This window comes from Acomys russatus, chromosome 24, assembly GCF_903995435.1.
Source record: "Acomys russatus chromosome 24, mAcoRus1.1, whole genome shotgun sequence".
Classification (NCBI taxonomy): Eukaryota; Metazoa; Chordata; class Mammalia; order Rodentia; family Muridae; genus Acomys; species Acomys russatus.
This window is the reverse complement of record NC_067160.1, coordinates 11,612,735-11,620,096: the sequence shown is the minus strand read 5'-3', so window position 1 is coordinate 11,620,096 and position 7,362 is coordinate 11,612,735. Positions and strand designations below refer to the sequence as shown.

The following is a 7,362-nucleotide window of genomic DNA, read 5'->3' as shown; positions in this document are numbered from 1 at the left end:
GAAATAAACATGGCACTCTCTTAATTCCAGCGTACCGGCGACAGTACCCTAAGACGAAAACATTTCCTCTTTCTGTCATCTCAAGGCTTGGTTAAAAAGTTAATTGTAAAACAGGACGAGGACTCCTTCTGCAGAGGAAAGAAGAGAAGACTAGCTCCTGACTAGAGGCTGGTGCTCCTGACTAGAGGCTGGTGGTGATGAAGCAGCTGGATGAGAGAGGTCTCTTTTCCTCTTGTCTGGTGTGATGATGAGAGCTTCAATCTGAAGATGAGCAGAAGACCTGAAGGCTCTGACACTTTGATCCAGGTGTTTGTCTTCTTGTGACCAGGTCTTCAGATCCTCAAGTGAGGAGGTTGCCTAGGTGATCTCCAAGGTGCACTAGAGTCAGTCCGGTTTTGGCATCAGCATCCCTGAAGAGCTTATAAAGGATGCTGATTCTGGCCTCTACTTCATATGGTATAGATACACACTGAAGTTTAAGAACCGCCAGCAAGTGACAGCACAGGCTGGCGAGGATGTGGAGATAGGGGAATGCTCCTTTATTGCTGGTGGGAGTGCAAACTTGTACAACCACTTTGGAAATCTATCTGGCGCTATCCCAGAAAACTAGTAATAGGGCTACCTCAAGACCCAGCTATTCCACTCCTTGAAATATACCTGAAAGATGCTCCACCACACAACAAGGACATTTGCTCAACTATGTTCATACAGCTTTATTCATAATAGCCAGAATCTGGAAACAACCTAGATGGCCCTCAGTCAAAGAACGGATAAAGAAACTGTGGTACATTTACACTATGGAATACTCAGCTATCAAAAACAAGGAAATCTTGAAACTTGCAGCCAAGTGGATGAAACTAGAAATGATCATCCTGAGTGAGTTAACCCAGACCCAGAAAGACACACATGATATATACTCATGTATAATTGGACACTAGGCCAACCAACATGGATGTCCTCTGAGAGTCTTCACTCAGTGGGGGATTGGGACAGATAGTGGGACTTGCTATTGGGACTCCTGTTGAGAGTGGTATGGGAGAATGGAGAGATAGAAGGATCCAGAGGGTCCTAGAAACCTACAAGAAGACCACCAAGGCTGGCAAAGCTGGACCCAGCAGGGCCTGCACAAACTGCTGTACCAACCAAGGACAGCACATGCAGTAAACCTAGACCCCCTATTCAGATCTAGTCAGTGGACAGCACGTTCTCCAAGGTTGTGGGGAGAGCAGGGACTGCCTCTGACATGAACTCTGGTGCCCCCTGATTTGACCACTTCCCCTTGGTGGGGAGGCTTGGTGGCTCTCAGAGGAAGGGTAAGCAGGCTACCTGGATGAGACCTGATAGGCTGTGATCATATGTTGGGGGAGGAGGTCCTCTTTTGTCACAGGTCTAGGGGAGGGGAATAGGGCAGAAGAGGGAAGGAGGGGGGAATGGGAAGATACAAGTGAAGGGATAACAATTGGGATGCAATCTGAATAAATTATTTTAAAAATCAAAGAACCACCAGCATAAAGGAAAATAGTGACTTGATTAAAATCACCTTATCAGTGTATTAGAGACAGTATGCAACAACCTAGACTCAGCTGGAGCCTGTCCTCTTATTATTTTGAAAGAGAATTGATCATCTGTTGTTTTTTTTTTTTTTTTTTTTTTTTTTTTTTTTTTTTTTTTTTTTTTGAATTTTATTTTATTTTCTTATTTTATTTTTTTTATTAATTTATTCTTGTTACATCTCAATGTTTATCCCATCCCTTGTATCCTCCCATTCCTCCCCCCCCCCCATTTTCCCATTATTCCCCTCCCCTATGACTGTTCCTGAGGGGGATTACGTCCCCCTATATATTCTCATAGGGTATCAAGTCTCTTCTTGGCTACTTGCTGTCCTTCCTCTGAGTGCCACCAGGTCTCCCCCTCCAGGGGACATGGTCAAATGTGAGGCACCAGAGTATGTGAGAAAGTCGTACTGGCACAGCAACAGGCTGGTTGATCAGTGGAATCGAATCGAAGACCCAGATATGAATCCACACACATATGGTCACTTGATTTTTGACAAAGAAGCCAAATCCATTCAATGGAAAAAGGATAGCATCTTCAACAAATGGTGCTGGTCTAACTGGAGGTCTATGTGTAAAAAAATGAAACTGGACCCATATTTGTCACCTTGCACAAAACTCAAATCCAAGTGGATTAAAGACCTCAACATAAAACCAGAGACACTAAGCCACTTAGAAGAAAAAGTGGGAAAGAGCCTGGAACATATTGGCACAGGAGACAACTTCCTGAACAGAACACCAACGGCCCAGGCCTTAATGTCAACCATTAATAAATGGGACCTCATGAGGCTGAGAAGCTTCTGTAAGGCAGGAGACACTGTCAAGAGAACAAAGCGACAGCCTACAGACTGGGAAAAAATCTTCACCAACCCTACATCTGACAAAGATCATCTGTTGTTTAAATTCACCTATTTACTTAAAGAGCAAGTAATGATCCAAGTGACTGTAAAGTCCTAAGTGTTCTACCACCATTGGCTCACAGATGACAGAGGGATTTGCAATGCTGAAAACTTACTCTTTAAAAAAATCCATCTGACCCTGAATCTAGATTAATGTTATAATGTACCAAAAAAAAAAAAAAAAAAAAAAATCCTGCAAGGGGATTAGAAAACGACAGATGATGAGCTAGCATCTGCCCAGAGTTCAAAGCTGCAGCCATGAGAACAATATCGACTTTAGACTCATCAGAATAACAAAGGGTTAGCAGTCTGGGTTGTGTCAGGGCTCCTTTGCCATCAATGCAGGAAGAGGAAACAATAATTCAGAAATAATCTGACAATCCTAACGAAACGGAAGATGAGCGTGCTGTAAAGTGGAGGTGACAAAGAGGTCCTGCTGCTCCAGGGTCGCAGGGGAATCAAGGCTCTGGAGTACTGTTAATGGTGTCCCCTTCCATTTCCCAAAAGCCCTTGGGAAAACTGAATTATCTCATCTCCATACTTCTGCAATTCCATTTCTGAGTGCATGGCCCAGAGAAAAGTTTAAAGGAACCAGAAATAAAAAGACCTTTTTTAGTATTACTTTGTGGTACTGGGCAATTGAAATCATTCACCTATGCCTTCCACTGGAAGAACAGATAAGTACTGAATGGTTATTTTCTATGGAGCGCCATACAGCAGGTAGAGGAAATTTTATGTATTTTGCACATATGAATTAATTCTAAAAGAAAAATTATGATAAAATCAAGAGAGAATGAAATTTTTATACTAATATAAGCATTTTATTTTTTAAAGTTTTTTCTTTTTTACACATACATTTATATTATTACACATATATACAATAAACTACCTACAGCAAGAAGAACCACAGAACAATCAGGAATTATATAAATGTTACATTCATAGTGTCTTGGCTATTTGTATTTGGCAACCTTGAAGAAAACATCTTTCCTATCTTGGTGCACCTAAAATTCTGAATGTACATCAATATCTATCATATCTCATTTCTATCAACTTAAAACATCTATCTAGACCTAAAAAAAATTTTAATCTCCAAACAACTAAGCTTAATTATAAAAATAAAATATCTGGTCTTTAACCCCATCAGAGACTTGAGAAGGAATAAAGTTAATTATCTGTAGTAGACAGGAAGTGCAGGTTAGCAGCTTCCAAAATGAGAAGATGACAGGGACAGTTTGCTGCCTGAACAGTCACCCAGAACTCTATAACATTGGAGCATCATCTTCCGCCTTCTGGCCCAATATATCTGACAGACATATTTGTGGGGCAGGAACTATTGAGGACTTGCTTACCCTGTCTTGGCAGAGTTTTGCCATTGACTCTGCTTGTATCCAAGCTTGCCAATTTTTAGGCAGAATTCTGTCTGTGGTAGAAATGAGGACTTTTTGCCCAGTGGCTGGTTTGCCTAATTTGAAGCATCTCAATAAGGAGGTTCATTGATGCTCATCATCTTCTTTGAGGTAGGCTGGGTGTTGCCAGGAGTTAACCTGTCTTGTTGTCAAAGAATCTTTAAGCTAGTAAAAACATCTTTAAATGCCATATTCTGTATGTCTCTGAGGATTTTGAAGGATACTTAGGATAATTAAGTGATACAAGTTAATTATCAGTTGACCAAATCATGGTTATATCAATTACTAGCCTATTTCTATAACAAGAATATACATCCTAGGTTTAACAGACACATATGATTCTATAGATAGATAAGGTAAAATAGATAAGGTCTTCAAAAACCTCTGAGAGAATGAAATTTAAAGCAAAATTCCATTATTCAAATTTCAAAATTGTACTCAATTTTGTTAAATATGAAACAATAGTGTACATTGTATATGTGTGTACATCAAATATTTGTTTATATATCATATTTACACATATATCTCATAAGGTATATATGTGTAATGAGGAAATGCCTGTGTAAGGATGAGAGGAATGTGTGTGAGGATCTGACCCGAAAAGGAAAAACAACAAAGCAAGGCAAATGTTATGTGTGGAGTTATGTGACAGTTGGATTCTGTCTTAGCCTTGATCAAAAGAGAAGGATAAAAATAGAAGTATATCTTAATTTCTGTCTCTGGGAAACTAATGCAAATATATCTGAAAAACTCAGATATGATCGTTAGAATTTGTTCAACAAGTTCACTAGGAAGGTAGAAACTTTGGTTCTGGGAATTCTACTTCTGAGTTGTCTCCTGGCAGATAGTGGCACCTCATGCATAAATAGTATTAACTTTGTTAGCAGTTTGTGGTGCTAGGGGCTTGAACACTGAGCCTTGCATGCTAGAAAAAAAGTTACACAAATGTGCTCTGCCTCCAGCTTATTTTCCAAGAGTCATTCAGTTTTCACAAGCAAGGAGTGTTTTTTTTAAAAAAAGGTATTTGTTAAGTAAATATTTACAACTCTTTCCTACAACCTCCAATAAGATTAAGTTCAGACTGTTGGCTTGGCAGAAGAGACCGTCTACCAGTTGACATCAGCACCCCTTTCCACTTAGGTTTGGTGTTGATTCTTTGTGGTCCTTAATCAGTCCTTCAGTCTAATGTTTCTCATCCCATGTATCCCACCTGGCACCGCCATCTGTTCCTCTTCCTGTCCAAGTCTTAGGTACCCTAAGAACTGGCTTGAGACGGGTCTTTGAAACATTTCTTTATGGTTTGGACTCAGGTGACCTTGACTCTCTCCCTCCTGCAGCTGTTGGCGAGCTGCTTGGATTTATAATTCTTTTCACATATGTGCTTTCTCTGTGAGGATGTAGTTTTATATTCTCAACTTTCTCATAAATAGGCCTAAGCTTTTGAGAAGAAAATCATTGACTAAGTGTCTATTAACTTAGACTATTAATGTCTAGTTAGTGTCTATTAATCATAGACAGTGTCTGTTCCTTCTTGGATGTTTGGGAGAGAATATAAGAATCCATGGAATACAGTTTCTGACTTTAAAGGAACCTATGGTTTCACGGGAAGATACGCTGATGCTGAGAAAGATGAAGGACATGTAGAGAGCATGGGAAACGATTCATGGAGGTTTGGGTGACTCTAAGCAACTTGACCATTTCAGAATGGCCTTTGGCCTTTGTCTGGAGTTAAGTTAGAACTTTGGGGAGTGGGACACATACAAAGATTTAACTGCTGGTGGAGACTATAGGATCATGAAATCATTTCCTGTCTAAAATGGCCAACATTTTTTGCCTTTCTCATGTATTTCAGTGACATACACACATGTGTGTGTCTCAGATATTATATATATATATAAAACTCAATCCTAGCCCAACAACGGAAAGTACTAACTGAGAGCTGTGTTGTAAGTATGTGTTGATGTGGAAGATACAGTGCACCCAAAAGAATGGGTTGAGTAGTAAAGGTACTTATCACTTAAGGTGTTTGGGTTAGGTGCCACCATGGATGAGTTGGGGACTTAATCACACTGTTGAGGACCCAGGTCTTCTTCCACTTACATCTGTCACCTTTGGCACATTTGTTTTCCATCATTGAACTTACTACCCCTTAGACACAATTGGTCACGATGCTTCTACTGCTCACCCCTTCGAAGTGGGTAGTTGGGGAAACTATTTAAAATGGGTCTGGATTTTTCAGAGAAGGACTATATCTCAGAAGCTCCCAGCCAACTTTTTCTCACATGTTACTAACACAATGGAGCGATGTGACTATGCTTGCACAGAAGGGAGCCTCAAGCCACTTTGATCACTGTAGCAGAAGGCAGCATGAAAGTAAAGGGTGCAGGTTAAGGTAGGCACCCAATTGCCTTCTCAGGAAAAAATCCTCTGGGTATGTCTATTTTTCTTTACAATTTCGTTGCAATGAGTCAGTGATTCCCTCTTTGCTTTTTGGTGGGGAATTGAGTTTGTTCCTATATTTATCTAAATATTCAATCATCATGTATTTATCCAGCATCTAGCAGTTATTCTTGAAGTGTTAGTTTTTATATCATAACTCCCTCAGCAATCAGATGAAACCTATAGGTGCATTTCGGAAAAGCGTGCTTACAACAGTCAATAAAATGGACAAAGTCACCTGCCCCTAGAAGCCTTGCAGGTGTGGCTGCTGTGTCAGGTGTGCATCAGCAGGTGCCTTGCAGGTGTGGCTGCTGTGTCAGGTGTGCATCAGCAGGTGAAGGAAAGGAGAGAGGACATGTCTATGCTCAGTGTTCTGACCTGTGGACATCTGAACAATTAGTACCCTGACCACCAACAGGGAACTAGCCTGAGAAGACCACCAGTTTGGTGCCGCAAAGGCCCAGAAGGCTCCTAGGACTGAGACTAGAAGAACCCTGCCTAAAACTGAGCCCCTCCCCCCCCCCAGCAGTAGTGAGCTTGAGACAGACAACCCTTCCATGGGACCACCCGGGAGAGCTGGCTGGGGAATGAGCCTGAGATGACCACCAGACCGGCACCATGGGGCCTGGACAGAGAGCCAGCCTGAGATGACCACCAGTCAGTGCCATGCAGGACTGCTGGGGTGTGTGGGGGGTGGAGGGTGGGTGGGTGGGGGACACTACATTCGAGATGACCCCTGCCCATCACTGTAACGCATGAGTGGGGTTTTAGCACTCCTGAAACCACCCCTGAGATGACTCTAGACACTTAGAGACCCCAGGAACCTCTAAGAGGAACAAGTAAGTGGTGGAGAAATGGAAGAAAAGGAGAAAAAGAAGGTTGTGGGTACAATGAAACAAAGCAGAACTAGAGACCTGAGGGTATTGAAGAGCAGCCTGATGTGAGTATCTGGTGATGCCACCTGGGACTATAATGGGGTCCTGGCCTGTGCGGCCACCAAGGAGGCTCACCTTGTTCCATGGCCCTGAAGCAATGGGAAGTCTATTACTATCAAAGGCAAGG

At 41.7% G+C, this 7,362-nt stretch overlaps 1 non-coding gene across 1 annotated transcript; it reads left to right on the top strand.

Annotated features, from left to right (window-relative positions):
* Nucleotides 1–6,583: 6,583 nt before the first annotated feature.
* Nucleotides 6,584–6,712, top strand: LOC127207764 (small nucleolar RNA SNORA17). The gene has a single exon (XR_007832971.1). It is a non-coding gene; the product is annotated as a small nucleolar RNA SNORA17 (small nucleolar RNA).
* Nucleotides 6,713–7,362: the final 650 nt, after the last annotated feature.